General features: G+C 50.2%; 1 protein-coding gene across 5 annotated transcripts in view; it reads left to right on the top strand.

The window, feature by feature from the left end:
• Positions 1-15,755, top strand: part of LOC132532385 (E3 ubiquitin-protein ligase RNF185) — an 87,823-nt gene that overhangs the window by 47,080 nt on the left and 24,988 nt on the right. The gene's annotated exons all lie outside the window — the stretch shown is intronic.

Here is a 15,755-nt window from a genome sequence, read left to right as displayed (position 1 = left end):
GCAGGCCTGCTAGAAGCAAGGACCCTCCTTCCGTGCTACCCAAAGTAATTCATTCTTCCTGACTCCATTCCAGCCTCACTCTTACCCAGCTGGGCTCCAGTTACAATAAAGGAAATGACTTTTCTTCTACCCTTCCCCCATACCTTTGTTTTCCTAGTCACAGGGTGGGGCTGGATATTGAATGGAGAAATTGCTGGAGTTTGGTTCAAACTCCTCCCCTCGGGGCTTCCCTGGTGGCGCGGTGGTTGCAAGTCCGCCTGCTGATGCCCCGGTCTGGGAAGATCCCACATGCCGCGGAGTGACTGGGCCCGTGAGCCATGGCCGCTGAGCCTGCGCGTCCGGAGCCTGTGCTCCACAATGGGAGAGGCCACAACAGTGAGAGGCCCGCGTACCACAAAAAAACAAAACAAAACAAAAAAAACTCCTCCCCTTGCCTTCTCCTTACACTAGCCCATCCCCTCTCTGCAGCCACATACATAATCTTGCCTCTTGCCTCCGCCAGATTCTCAGGTGCCCAGACAACAGGAAACCACTTACGGCTGGGACCTGGGGCTGTACTTTGGAGGCCAGTTAACGTACTTCCTGGAAGTCCGTAATTGTGCTGCTGCAGTTGGGGCGCCCAGCCAGGATCTCTCTGATCTCTGGATGCTTGGCTGACCAGCCCTCCCGTTTCCTCTCCTCAGCCTTCGCAGCGGGCCTGTTTGGACTCCGTACCTCTGACCTTCCTTCTTGAGCAGTGCCATTGGTTCTAGAGCTGGGAACATTCTCTCTGAAGCTCTCAGGAACTGGCTCCCTCTCTCTGGGGGAGGCCAGGAAAGCAGCCGGACTGCACATTGTTTGTAGTTGAGGTTAAAATGAGAAGCTATGAATGGTGACCTGGTCTCTTGGCATGTTGGCAAACCAGGGAAACTTGAGTTTTCTGACGATTGTCCTTGATTGTCCTTTCCCCCTAGTCAGAGGTGTTTGGCCAAGGAGGAGAGATTGTGGGAGGAGGGAAAAACTGCCTCTTTATGGCCCCTACCTGGAACTCTGTTGTTTGACCCGATTCCTGACAGCATTATCACAGGGGAAACTCCACCATTCTTAAGGCTCCTGGGAACTTTCAGGGTCTCCTTTCTCAGGATCGTGAACAGCTTTCTCTTTGGAGAAGTGTTGCCTAATGGCGATGCTCTGGAAAAGGGATGATGCAGATAGAAAGCTGTTGTCACTTCATCAAGCTACAGACCATTTCCTCTAAATTTGTGACTCCAGGAAAGGCCGGTGAAGAAATCACACACGTAGCGACCGAGACTGTGGTATAATGGGCTGGCTGACGACAGTGTTTTCTGCAGTGCTGAAAGCTGTGCTCATTTTCTCACCCACACCCCCATCCAAACAAGCGCAGTAGAATGATAGTTACAGTAACAGGTACCATTTATTGAGTGCTTACTCTGCACCAGACACTGTCCTAAGTGTATGTCACGTACATTATCTCATTTAATTCCTACAACAACCTAATGTGGTACTGGTCTTACTTATTTTACAAATATAGGGAAATGGAGGTTACTTGCTACAGTCACAGAGCTAGTAACTGGCATAGTTGGGATTTGAACCCAGGCATCCTGACTCCTTGCTTACCAGAGTCTTTGCATTCCTGACTAGGGCAGTCATTTACCCTCCCTGAGGCTCAGTTTCCTCTTCTGTGCCTTCAGGGTGAAAAGAAATCACCCTCCACACACTGGTGGTGTCAGATAGCACTGAAGGACATTGGTTCAAAGGCTTCATGAACTCTAGTGTCAGTAAAAGTGCTGTTAAATTTCTCCTGGGTCTCTGACTCCTGGCGTGGGAGTCAGTGGGGCAACCCTGCCCTCTGCTGTTGTACTGTTGGTGTTGCTGTCCTGTTTATTGACCCAAAAGCCTTTGATTCTAGTTTGTCTAGTTTATCTCTAAGGAAACAGCCAGCCAGCAGGTCATTAAGGCTGGCTGCTGGATAGATGCCTGGGGCCTGGGGCTTGCCCCGCAGGGAAGGGGAAGGACAAACACCTGGGCCTTCTTCTGCCCCAACAAGGGACTCCAGCATGAACAGAGTGGGACTTCTAATATGTAGCAGCAGCTTGTGACCTTCAATGTGCCTTAATCCTGCTCTGTTCTTTGGAAAAACAAAAATAAGACCCCGTGGAAGCACCACATTGGCTGTCCAGGGCAGAGACGGAGGGGGTGGGGGTGGGGCCAGGGATGGACGACTGATAATTTACTAAGCATTGTATTGGGAGTTTCACTTAGATTATCTGATTCAACCCTCATGGTAACCCTACAACTCCATTTTATACAGGAAGGCCCAGAAAGGTAGAGTAACTTGCCCAGGGTCACACAGAGCTGACACTCGAAGTTAGGTCTCTCTGGCTCCAAAGAAGGGTCTTCTTTCCACTGTGACTCCCACGAAAGAACATTAGACCTGGAGTCAGAAGACCTGGATTTGAGCCTTAGCTGAGCCAGGCCAGCTGTGTAACTGTGGGCAAGTTCCTTAGCTGTGATGAGTCTCAGTTTCCTATCTCTAAGATGTGGTGAAAGTAACCCACCTCATGAAGTCGTTGTGAGGATCACGGAGGTAACACATCAGAGAGCACCCGGAAAACATTAGGATGGGGTGATGTAAAGGGTCAGCAGCAGCACGTAGCAACACTGTGCTCCTGAGCCGTTCTCATTTCATTTTGAGCATCATCTACTGTATTAAAGCACCCAGTTAGCTGCTGTCAGGGACACAGATTGGACCTACTGGTCATATCTCCCAGTTGGTTCCCTCAGACAGCTGAAAAACAGGCCAAAACTTGGAGCGTTCCTAATAATGGGCTGTAGTCTGGCTTCCATTCTGTCTCTCCCTTGGAACATTCCCTTGGGGGTGTCCCAGAGGATAGACTCAGCGGTCCGTCCACTGGCCACTCTTCAGTCCTCATCTTGTATGGCCTCCCGAGCTGCCCTGGAGGTAGTCACGTGAATCAGAGTTTGCAGTCAGGCTGCTTGAGTTTCCATCCCAGCTCCTCATGAGTCACCGCCTTAACCTTTCTTTGCCACAGTTTCCTCATCTATAAAAGAGTGAAATGGTTCCCACCTCAAAAGGTTGTTGTGCAAACTAAATTTGAACATGTATTCAAAGCCCTCAGCAGAGTGCCTGGCTGTAATTAAGACTTAATATATGTTAGCGTTTATTATTAGTATCTCGGTCACTCTTGAAACGTTTCCTTCCCTTGGCTTCCCTGACATTCCATGCCCCCTTTGTTTCCTTCCACTTCTCTGGTCATTCCAGTTTGCTTACCCCCCTCTATCCAGCTCTGAAACATTGCCGTTCCTCCAGGTGAGCTCACTGTTCCCTCCCTGGGCAGTCTTACCCACCCCCATGGCTCCTGTCCTCCACATGCTGATGACCACATACTCCACATACTGATGGAATCGGTGTGCAGTCCAGACCTCTCCACTGAGTTCTAGACTAGTATCCTGCTGTTAACTTCACATGTCCATTCGGAGGTCTTGCAGGCATCTCAGACCCAGATGGGCCTTCAGTCTTCCCCCCAGAACTGGCTCCTTTTCCATCGTAACCTGTCCTGTTGAATGGCACCACCATCCACCCACTGCCCAAGCCAGAACCCAGGTGTCCTTCATGATACCTCTTCTTTCTCATCCTTATATCCAAGCCTGTCAGTTTTATCTCCAGATTATACTTTGAATGCGTTCACGTCTTTCCATTTCTCCTATCACCACCGTGTTCCAGTTTACCATCATCCCTCACCTGATGACCACAGTAGCCTTCTAACTGTCCATGGTCACTCTGGACCCCCAATACATTCTCCACAGAGCCACCAGAGTGAGTGGTCTTTAAAAAGAAAAAAAATCTGGGCTTCCCTGGTGGCGCAGTGGTTGAGAGTCCGCCTGCCGATGCAGGGGACACGGGTTCGTGCCCCGGTCCGGGAAGATCCCACATGCCACGGAGCGGCTGGGCCCGTGAGCCATGGCCACTGAACCTGCGCGTCCGGAGCCTGTGCTCTGCAATGGGAGAGGCCACAACAGTGAGAGGCCCACGTGCCGCAAAAAAAAAGAAAAAGAAAAAAATCTGACCACGTCACACTCTGTCATCTCTCTGTCCTCATACACTTCAACGACTCTCCAGCATTCTTGGATAAAGGCCAAAGTCCTTTCTGTGGCCTGTAGAGTTCCCCATGGTCTGGCCTCACCCCATAGCCTCCCGTTTCCTCTACTTCAGCCTTGCTGCTCTTCACAGGTCCAAAACTCGCCCTTCTTCCTTTTGACAAGGCCTTTGATCCTGCTGCCTCTGCCTGGAATGCTCTCTCACCCTCTTTTCGTCTAGTTAACACCTGCTCATCCTTCAGGTCTTTACCTGGATGAGGAACGGATGTCTCAGGGAAACAGTTACAGAATAGGTTGTGGCCCCTGTTTTATGCTTTCATAGACCTTCCCTTGAAGCTTTTTTTGTGGGTTTAATCTCACATTTATTCATTTGCTCATCTCCTTAGTGACATCCTGAGGTCTCTAATATGCTAGCATAACTTGGTCAGGGACCACAGGGTTTTTTGCCCTTTATGTGTCACCACTTAGCACATGTTGGCATGTTAGGGATATTTGTTGAATGAACTGCCTGGGGTGGCCAAGTGATGTGATGAAAGTGAGGCCTTTCCCTGCCCTTCCCCTTCCCCACATACTTCCCTTAGCAGCCACCGTGGCTGCAGTTACTGTAAATGGCAGGGAGGAACTGGTTCCAGACATTGGGTTATTTGGGACAATTGCCTACAAGTGTCGAGTGAAAAGTGAATGATTTGTCTTCTGCCCCCAAAGGAGCCAAAGAGGCTGACCCAGGAGTCCTCCTGTCCAGCAGCAGGTCTTGAGCTGTACTCTGTAGGTACAGCCCAGACAAGAGCAAGCCCTGGAGAGAGAAAGAGAAATGTTCAACTATGGCCCAAACTAGTTATGAACTGTCCTGAAATCTGACAAATCCCAATTCTAATTGCAAGTTTTTTAATGTATTTGTTTTTCAAATTTTTAGAAATCTTTGAAGGATGGCATTAGCTAAAGATGCCCATTGAGTATAAAGTGGGGAAAAAAAGTATCTTTTACTTGTGGGTGATTTATGGCAGGGAGGGGGTGGATGGTTTGGCGATTCCCCAAGAACTTGGAAATGAAGTTTGTCCTCTGGGAGTTAAACTAGTTGGATCTGTGTGTAACAAGAGCAGTATTGTGTGGTAGTTAAGAAAGACTCTAGAACCAGATTGCTTGGGTTAGAATCCTGGTTCTGCCATTTATTAGCTGTGCACCTTTGGCAAGTTACTTACCCTTTCTGTGCTTTGCTTCCTCATCTATGAAATGGAGAAAGTAGCCTAGTGCCTGCCTCGTCATGTTATTGTGAGGGGTGAGTGAGTGAAGCCATGCGTGGCCCTGGTGGGACCAGGGCTTGCAGAGTGAGTGCCCATGACTGGTAGCCATTTGTTAGTAGCTCCCAGGGAGCCCAGTGTCTGCCAGGGCTGAATAGTACGTGAATTGGTGATTGTTACATATCTAAAGAAGTAATGATTTTTTTTCAATTAAAAATTAGTTTAAAAACCAGTAGAATAATGAGTGGCCAACAGTGAAACAGTAAGTGAAAAGTCCGGTAAAAATAGAAGTATGCAAAACTAGAAGTATGTCCACATAGAGATACTGAATCTGGGTTTAGTCACCAGAAGGGTGTTCTTTGTTGTAGGCGGGGCTGGTTTGGCTAGCTCATGGCTGCCAGAACGAAATTTCTCTCCATGGCTCCTCATTTCCCTGTATTTTAAGTCCATGCTCACAGTGCAGCCTTCTGATGCCTAACTCGGCTTCCTGGGATTCTTGATGACAGGAAGGATCAGGGAGCAGCACCTGTACAGGGGATGTGGTGTTCTGATTTCAAGGGCCAATTCATAAATGGACAGAGGTCAATAAATGGTTAGGATAGACACATCCTAGAATGTCTGCACCTCTCTGGATACTATGAAGTCCTGTTCCTGGACCTAAAAGGTCAAAAATGAGGCCTGAATTAGGGTCCTGGATTCACCAAGGTGACCCTAGCCTTGAAGAGGTCTCTGGGTGTTCAGCCAGTCAGCGTTTCTCCGACCACAGCCCTTCAGCATTGACCTACTGGTGTAGAATGTTTTGCTCACCTAACTCCTTCCTCTTACAGAGGAAGAAATGGAAGCCCAGAGATGTTTAATGGCTTGCCTTAGATCACACAGCAAGTTTGTTGTCAGCCAGGTTAGATTTTCAGGTCTTCTCTGCCAGACATTTCCCGGAGATTTGTCAAGGTATCCAAAGCACTCTTTCCCTGTGCAGTCAGGGGAAGAATGTGTAAACACAGCATTTGACACTGAATGTTAAACATTCAGTTTTCTAATATTAGTGTTACAGAGCAACAGTGGATAATTATCTACAAAGGGGTTGTGACCCTGTTCTTTTACAGCTCATGCAGGCAAATCTCAGGTGTTAAAAGGACCACCTCAGTGGAGACGTGGCCTGAGGATGAAGCCGTGGTCTGCTGTTAGAGAACACTGGTTGGCCAGCAGGCTTCAGTGGATGTACACACAGCCAGCTGTGGACTTGAGACAAATGCCTGTTCAGGGAGAGGAACTGGCAGCTAAGGACCAGCGCTCTCTTTGGTGTTTCAGGCTTTGTGTTTTCTTCATTGGGAGCCTCTGCTTGCTTAAATACCTCTGATAACTCCTCACCACCTGTGGGTGACCTGACTCTTGGTGGTCTGCCGTGCCCTCTTCCCCCATCCCAGCCTCCCCTCTGCTCGCTCTTCACATGCGCCCTGTGCTGCGGCGGATGGACCTTCCCCTGTTCCGCCTCAGTGCTTTTGCACATGTTGTTCCTTCAGGTGGAATGCCTCTTGTCTGCCTGGCGATCAGCCTGTTAGACTCAGCCGATGCAGCCAGTCCTCTGTGGAGGAGCCTCCCCGAATGCACCCACACTCCTCCCCACCAATCAGAGGAGGCTTTTTCTCTGTCTTTGTTACTCTCCTTGTATAACCTCAGTCGTGGCCCTGTCAGTATCTGTTTACACGTCTAACATCAGTCTCGGAGTATGAAATTCTCTGAGTCCGGAGCCACATCCAGTTCATCTTTGTTTCCCAGAGCTCGGCAGAGTGCCAAGAACGCAGCGGGCACTCAGTGCTTGTTGGGCGAATCATGTTTTTATCGAACAACCATCTTTCTCTTTTGACACTTGGATAAAGCCCTTCCAGTGCACGTCATCCCCATATCTTTGTTCTGCAGTATTCTCCCAGGCAAGAGCTCTTCTTCTGAAATGGGGGCATAGAATAAGATCTCTGTCTATAAATGTCATTCTGGAGCTAAAACCAGCAATGCTGCAGGCTTGAAGGATGGCATGCCTTCTGCACTGCCCAGCCCACTGTGCTAATTTGCCTTGTAGTTTTCCCGCAAGGGCTAGAATCCCTCCTCACTTGGGCAGTGCTGGAAGGGTGCTAACAAGCTCTCTGTCTCCACACTCCTCCCTATTACCAGGAAAAACCTCCCAGTACCTCAAGCCAGGTTTCAGGTTTGAATTAGGGTGGTTTTCTCTTACGTGTCAGTCACCTTCTGGTCCTGCCTCGCTGAGGCGGCCCGGTGGTGATCCTGGTTAGAACAGGGGGTGCCCCACTCCACTCCCATCAGTAGCACTGACTCTTGCAGCAGCACCGGCTGTTTTTGTTTTTGTCAGCCCTTGCGTTTTGTTTTGTTAACTTGTTTCAGTTCCAAAGGCTGCTTTTTCATGAGAAGACCCTATATTCTGGAGTCACCTTTTCCCACTGTACCTTGAGCAACACTGCGGTGTCAGTGAGGAAAAGACAGAGGCATGGGCTTCCCTGGTGGCGCAGTGGTTGAGAGTCTGCCTGCTGATGCAAGGGGACACAGGTTCGTGCCCCGGTCCGGAAAGATCCCACATGCCGCGGAGCGGCTAGGCCCGTGAGCCATGGCCACTGAGCCTGCATGTCCGGAGCCTGTGCTCTGCAACGGGAGAGGCCACAGCAGTGAGAGGCCCGCGTACTGCAAAAAAAAAAAAAAAAAAAAGACAGAGGCAGCTACTGTGTGTTACACATGAGTAAGAACAGCGCCAGGAGGGTGGAAGTCCCCAGCAAGCCAAGGCTGTACAGAATGTCAACCACCAAACATTTCTGTACTTAAGCTGCATCCAGAACAAGAAGATGAACAAGCTGCCTTGCAGTCATTTCCTCATTTGTAACAAGGGGTTGCTAGTGATTTGTGCTGCCTGCTTCTCAGGGTTCGTGTGAGAGTAGAGTGGAATCAAGTGGAAGAGCACACAGGAAAGAGGAAAGCGGTGGTTTCAGCTTTCAGTCTGCATCAGAAACACCGGGGCTTCTATAAAATGCAATACTTGGGCTCGCTCTCAGCAATTATTATTATATCAGCCTGGGGTAGGTCCAGGAATCATCACTTTCAACAAGCTGCCCAGGGGTGTCCGATGCTGCAGTTCTTTCGACCAAACTTAAAAACACCACTGTAAATCAAATAGCAAGTATAAAATAGTTATTTGAGGCAACTTTAGTGTCTTGGACCTGGAATCCAAAGTCTTGGGTTAAATCCCAACTCTGCCAATTCCTAGACCTGTTACCTTGAATGACCTTCTATTAGGACTTCAGTTCTTCATACATAACAAGGAGATGACATCCCAACCTCACAGGGTTATGAGAATTAAATGAAAGTGTATGAGAACAAGCCCACCCCAGTGTGGGGCTCATGGAGCTCGGTCAGTGTTTTACAGAAAGGGAGCCAAGTGTCCACGACTTTTGGAACGTGGTGTCGTGTTAACAAACACAGGGCAAAAGAGAGTCCTTGGCATCCAGCTTAATCAGGTATCCTGGAAATCTGGAGAGAACCTTAGAGATATAGTCCAGTCCCTTGAAACTCGGAAGGGAGTATAGAAAGCCCAAGGTGTATGAGGGTACCCAGCCACATGAAATGTGTTTAGATTTTCAGACTGGAAAAATTATTTCCTAATATTTTGAAGGAAGAAAAAGCGGGGATACCTTATTGGCACAGCAACAGTTAGTTACTTTTGAAAAACCGTGGAGATGGGGTAATACCCCAAGTATAGTTTGTTCCATACCTGCCGTGTACCAGGCGTTGGGGATCTAATAGTGAAATAAGAATGGAGGTCGCTAACTGGCCCAGTTTTCAAAAAGGAGGAAAAAAGGAGATCCTGGAAAAAGTGAACTTAGAATTCTTCTGACTTGACTCCTTCACAGAATTCTGAATGGGATTTTGTGGACAAATTCTGGTGGAATTCTGTGGAATTTTGCAGATGATGGAATAGGTAGACAGTGAGCATTTAGGAAGGGGGCTGATCACGAGGATTCAGCAGTGGTGGATCAGTCATGACTTGTTAGACCTGACTTCATGTTTTCACTGGGTTGTTGGTCACGAGACCCTCTTGATTCCCACAAGGCAGTTGCTTTCATGATATCCTGACAATAAGAATGTGGGCAGAAAATCTAGAGAAGTCAGATGGAGGAGTTCAGCATACCCAGCACTTCGGGGCCCTGGGTAGGTGTTGGAGAGGCTGGATTCCTGAATGCCTCATTAGGGTTCCTGTTGAGGAAGGGGCATGGGATTGGAGGTCAGCAAACCAGGCTTTTAATCTCAGTCCTGCACTTCCCCGCAGTAACCTTGGATGGATTACCTAACATCCCTCGGCTTCCCTTGCCCTGTCTGTGCTGTATGTACTCCTTTTGAGGTTATTGCAGGGACTAACCTGGATGATGAGCATAAAAGCCCTTTGTAAATTGAAAACGCATTGTAAACCTTAGTTATCACCACTCTAGAAGTTGCTCGTAATGGGGGTCCTGAATCATTTACTAGGCATCTGCAAATGTCAGGGGTGGGCCTCATGTATTCGATTTGGAGGTAAACAGGTACGGGCTCCGAGACCCTCCTGTGTGTGATGTGCTTGGGGATGTGTCAAGGAAACCCTCTCCAGAGGACACTGAGTGCTCTTTTGGAGGTGGGCCTGGAAAAAGGAGGAGACAGAGACTTCCCTGGTGGCGCAGTGGTTAAGAATCGCCTGCCAATACAGGGACACGAGTTTGAGCCCTGGTCGGGGAAGATCCCACATGCCGCGGGGCAACTAAGCCTATGTGCCACAACTACTGAGCCTGTGCTCTAGAGCCCGCGAGCCACAACTGCTGAGCCCATGCTCTGCAACAAGAGAAGCTACCGCAATGAGAAGCCCGCACACCACAACAAAGAGTAGCCCCCACTCACCGCAACTAGAGAAAGCCTGCGTTCAGCAACGAAGACCCAACGCAGCCAAAAATAAATTAATTAATTTTTAAAAAAAGGAGGAGACAGTCACCAGCTGGAGGTGGAGGAGGCTACAGGAGCTAAGGGAGCAAAGGCTTGGGACTGCCCAGGGAGAGCCTACGTGGCCAGGTCAGGAAGTAGAGTGGGGCAGGAGGTGGCCAGAGTGGTGACCCCAGGAGGGATGCTGGAGAGACAGCCCTGGGGGTCCTGAGTGCAGGGCACCCAAGCAGCCTTTGCCTCTGGACAGGAGCACTAGGAAAAACACATGAGAAGGTGTTTACTCTAAACCATGGGACTTTTGTGTTTTTTGGCTGCGCTGGGTCTTTGTTGTGGCACGTGGGTTTCCTTTCATTGCGGTGAGCTGGCTTCTCTAGTTGCGGTTCACGGGCTTCTGTAGGTGTGGCGCACGGGCTCCAGAGTTCACGGGCTCAGTAGTTGCGGTGCACAGGCTTAGTTGCCCCACAGCATGTGGGATCTTAGTTCCCTGACCAGGGATCGAACCCATATCCCCTGCATTGGAAGGTGGATTCTTTTTGTTTGCTTTTTTTTTTTTCCCTCTTCGTTGCTGTGCGCGGGCTTTCTCTAGTTGCGGTGAGCAGGGACTACTCTTCGTTGCGATGCACTGGCTTCTTATTGTTGTGGCTTCTCTTGTTGCGGAGCACAGGCTCTAGGCACGCAGGCTTCGTAGTTATGGCAAGTGGGCTCAGTAGTTGTGGCTTGCGGGCTCTAGAGCTCAGGCTCAGTAGTTGTGGCGCATGGGCTTAGTTGCTCCGCGGCATGTAGAATCTTCCTGGGCCAGGGCTCGAACGTGTGTCCCTTGCATTGGCAGGCAGGTTCTTAACCACTGCACCAGAGAAGCCCGGAAGGTGGATTCTTAATCACTGGACCACCAGGGAGGTCCCAGGACTTCTGTTTGTTTTTGTCCTTTATCGTTTTAAAAAGCAGCACTTAAGTGTAAGAAAAAATGTAAGCAGTATTAAAAGGTAGAAAATGAATGCTGTTTCCTCCATGCTGCTTGTCTCACTACCCTGAAGAGAAACCAACAGCCACATGGTAGAGTCCGCCAGGTGGTCTCTAAGGATTACGCGCATAGACTTTTGAAATGGTGGGATCATACTGCACACTCTCTCTGATGCCTGGATTTTTCACGTAACCCTTTACCCAGGACAGTTTCTGTTTCAGGACCCTAGGATCTACCTCATTATTATTATTTTTTTAAATATTAATTTATTTATTTTTTGGCTGCATTGGGTCTTTGTTGCTGAATGAGGGCTTTCTCTAGTTGTGGCAAGCGGGGGCTACTCGTTGTTGCGGTGTGCGGGCTTCTCATTGCAGTGACTTCTGTTGTTGCGGAGCACAGGCTCTAGGCGTGGGCTTCAGTAGTTGTGGCACATGGGCTCGGTAGTTGTGGCTCATGAGCTCTAGAGCGCAGGCTCAGTAGTTGTGACACATGGGCTTAGTTGCTCCACAGCCTGTGGGGTCTTCCCAGACCAAGGCTTGAACCCGTATCCCCTGCATTGGCAGGCGGATTCTTAACCACTGCACCACGAGGGAGGCCCCTACCTCATTATTCTTAACATCTGCGTAGTATTCTGTCACGTGGAAGTGAGATTGCATGTAGCCCATCCCTGCTGATGGGCACATGGATTATTCCTCATCTTTCAGCATGAAACCATGCTGGACACAGGTCTTGGCACGTTTGTAGGAATATTTCTCTGGGCAAAATTTCTAGCAGTAGACTTGCTGGGACCCTCATCTGACTGCTGCTTTAGTATGGAAAGTGAACTGGAATTGAGGGGGAGCAGAGGCAAGAAAAACAGCAGATGAGGATGACGCCGCTCCCCTTCCAAGGTCTCCGAGCTCCCATCCCTGGATGGAGTCCTCCCGGCCAGTAGAGGGCCCCACACGGACACAGTTCCTTGGGCTTCAGGTTATCTGACCAGAGCTGCCTTCTGAGAAGAGGTTGGGGTGATTCATTCATTCACCACTGCTCCCCAGAGCACTCACTTGCGGCCACTGGCCCTGAAGGCTGTCCTTGCCAGCTTCGCAGCCGCCTTGAAGCCCAGTGTCTCAGCTGGTTCCGAGGAGTCAGTTTGCTGGGCTCTCCTCCAGGTTTCCAACTTGTGAAATGTGCAGGAGATTAGTACCTCCCCTGCCATCTTATCCCGTCCGTCACTGCCAGTCCAAGGATCCCTGCAGTTGCCTCTGGCAGCCGCAGCCTCTGAATCCTGTGCCAGCTGCTCTGGTACCTAGAAGAGCAGCTTTCCACCCAGAACCAGTATCCAGGGGCAGGGGGTGGAAGTACAGCCTCCATTGTGACCTCCCGCCTCCCAGTTCTGGGGGGGTTGGAGGCCTTTGAAGTTGGCCCTGAGGAGCCACACGCTTGAGTCTGATCAGCCAGCGGCTTCTCACGTCTGGTGGTTTCGCGTCCTTCATGGTTCCTCCTGCAGTCTGGATTTATAGGGGTCAAGTGGACTCCACCTTGGAGGGGCCTCCGCTTCAGGTCAGCACTGGGGGAGGCAGCCACACCTCTTCCAGGGGGAGGCAGTTTTATGGCATTGAGAGGTCCTTACACTAGTTCCCCACACACCCACCCACCCACTGAGTCCTTTGTGAGGGGAGTAGGGGGGATGGAGAGTGCCTGCAGCCTCCTGCTCGCATTCCTAGACACCGACTCACTGCACCCGCCGCCGCTGGAACAGCAGAGCTGTGTGAAATGTCAAGAGGAGTTATGCTCATGGGCTCCCTGGCCCCGTCTCTTTGTGGCTTGCATTTTCTTCCATCCGCACTCTGTTCATCAGATGGAAATCAGAGGGTGCAATTAGAAGATAATTTGCTAGTTCCAGACTTAATTTGGGGCCCCCTTCTTGCCTGATCGAATTACAGGGGAACATAATAGATTTTTGGTGAGAAATAGTTGGCTCTGTCACTGGAAGAAAGAGAGCTCCCAGCTCTCATCTGGGCCGGCCTTTCGGTATACTGTGTGTTGTTCCCCCCACCCTTCCACTCTGCCCCACCTCCTCTGTGGCTCTTGTGTGGCCCCCAGGCAAGGATCCTGATCCCCTCAGGGCCAGCTCAAGAGGTTTAAACTCAACTTGAGACCCAAGGAAAACAAGGAGCCCTCTGCAACCTCATAGGGCTGAAAAACATTGAAGCTGGCAGCTATTTAGAGACCTCACCAAGGCTGAGACAGGGGCAGCAACTTGCTGAAGGCCACATAGCTAGCCCATAGTGGTAGTAACAATAGTCTTAATGATATTAGCAGCTAACATTTATCAACCCTTAATGTGTTCCAAACTCTGTGCCAAGGGCTTATGTGCAGTGCCTTGTCGTACTCAAACCCAGACAGTCTGGCTGCGGGCCCAGGCTGGGCTCCAACATAGCAATGGTAGAGCTCAAGTTCGACAGCCTGGGTTCAAATCCTGGCTTCACCTCTCACGTGTACAACTGGGTGACCTCAGGCAAGGGATTTAAACTCTCTGTACCTCTGTTCCTTCCTCTGTAAAAAGGGGGCGATCACAGGACTGCCTGCTGGTGTGGGTTAAAATTCACTTATGCTTGTAAGTGCTGCACATAGGGCTTGGGACAGGGTGAGTGAGGGTGAGCCCTCGTCCAGTGCTCACTGCCTGCTGGCTGCCTCTGGGGCTGGAGTGTGGGGTCTGTGTGGCAGGAGATAGACGTGGCTGAGTTCTGCAATAATGCCAAAGGCTGGTCTTCATGATTAGAGGCCGGAAACGGTGTGGTTGAGTGTGCTGCCTGTGGAGCAGTGGTCAGCAGACTAGCCCACCGCCTGTTTTTGTATGCCCTGTGATTTTTACATTTTTAAGTGGTTGAGGGGGGAAAGCAAAAGAATACTTTGTGGCACATGAAAGTAACATGAAATTCAAATTTCAGTGTCCATAAATAAAGTTTTATTGGAACAGAGCCACATCCGTTTGTTTACATTTTATATATGGCCACTTTCGTGCTGCAGTGACAGAGTCTGTATTCGTGTAGGCCTGCAAAGCCTAAAATGTTTGCTGTCTGGCCCTTTACAGAAAAAGTGTCCCAACCCCGGCTCTTACTGGATTTGAAACCCAGCTCCCCCACTTACCAGCTGTTTGTCTTCAGGCTAGTGACACAACCATTCAAAACCTCAGTTCCATCATCTGTTAAGTGGGAGTGATAACATCTACCCTGTAGATTGGCCATTTAAGTATGATAGATAACAGATGCAGAGCACTTAACACAGGGCCTGGAACGTCCTAAGTGCTCGATAAATGCCAGCTTATAACAGGGTGCAAACACCCTCTCTTATCACACTCGTTATCCCTGTGCCCAGTCAGTAGAGGAATGGGAAGAGGCTCCCTTGACACACAGCCACCACCTTCGCCACAGGCTTTCCTGTCATAGTGACAGGGTGACTTCAGAGGAGAGGAGTGTGTGCCTGGTGGGAAAGAGCTGGTGTCGCTCCCTCAAGTCTAGCAATGAGTTCTGGACGTGCCTACGTCTTCTGGGGGCTCTCCCAGTGGTGGGCCCTCGTTTGGTCAGTCCTGCAGCTGGGGCTCTTCAGGCAGGCCCCACTCCAGATACCTGGCCAATCATCCCCACAGACACCATGGGCCTTGTCCTCCATCGTGCCCTGTTTTTCAGTTTGAGAAGCCTGGTTACCATGGTCACCGTGGAAGAAGCACCACTGCCTGCTGAGGCCGATGGCTGGCATTCTAGGAATGAATGAATGAAAGAAAGAAAGAAAGAGAGAGAGGGGACAGGTGACCTGGGATACAGGCTCTGTGCTCCTCCTACTTGCAGGAGTGCTTTGAAAGAGATCTTTCCCCTTGAAGAGGCAGAATGAAGCTCAGGGCTGAGACCTTCAGCCCTAGAGTCACATGAGTCTGCATTGAAATCCCAGCCCTGCCACTGACTAGTTTTTTGGCCTCGGGTAAGTTACCTAATCTCTCTGTACCTCACTTTCTTTGTGTATACCATGGACATAACTCCCATGTCAGAGAAATAAGACAGTGTCATACAGGTGCTTGCCACACGGAGAAACAGCAGGCGTCAGTTAACACCCTGGGCCTTGTTTCCTCATCCACAGTGCAGCTCTGCCCAGAAGTGGAGTGGCAGTCTCCAGGCCAGGCAGAGGGAAGGAATGAATGGGGACCCTAGTGCCAGCACCAAGTAGATGCCAGCCCAGAGCAGACAGCCCAGAGGGCAGCTCTCTGGACCTGGGTCTCTGGACCAACCTCTCCTGCCAGAGGGCCCCCCACTTTAGGGGGTGGGTGTGGCTTGGCCTGGAGCTGGTCTTCTGTGTTTTTCTTCACCTCCGAGCAGAGTTACCGTCCTTTGGGCGGCTCTTCAGGTTGGGGACACTTGGGGCAGATGTGCTCACCCCCTCTCCTGCCCTGCCCTTCCCCGAGCTCAGGGACGGACACCCAGCCATTCCTGGTTATTGTC

This window comes from Lagenorhynchus albirostris, chromosome 14 (assembly GCF_949774975.1).
Source record: "Lagenorhynchus albirostris chromosome 14, mLagAlb1.1, whole genome shotgun sequence".
Classification (NCBI taxonomy): Eukaryota; Metazoa; Chordata; class Mammalia; order Artiodactyla; family Delphinidae; genus Lagenorhynchus; species Lagenorhynchus albirostris.
The sequence above is the reverse complement of the archived record's forward strand: the minus strand, read 5'-3'. Positions and strand labels throughout refer to the sequence as shown.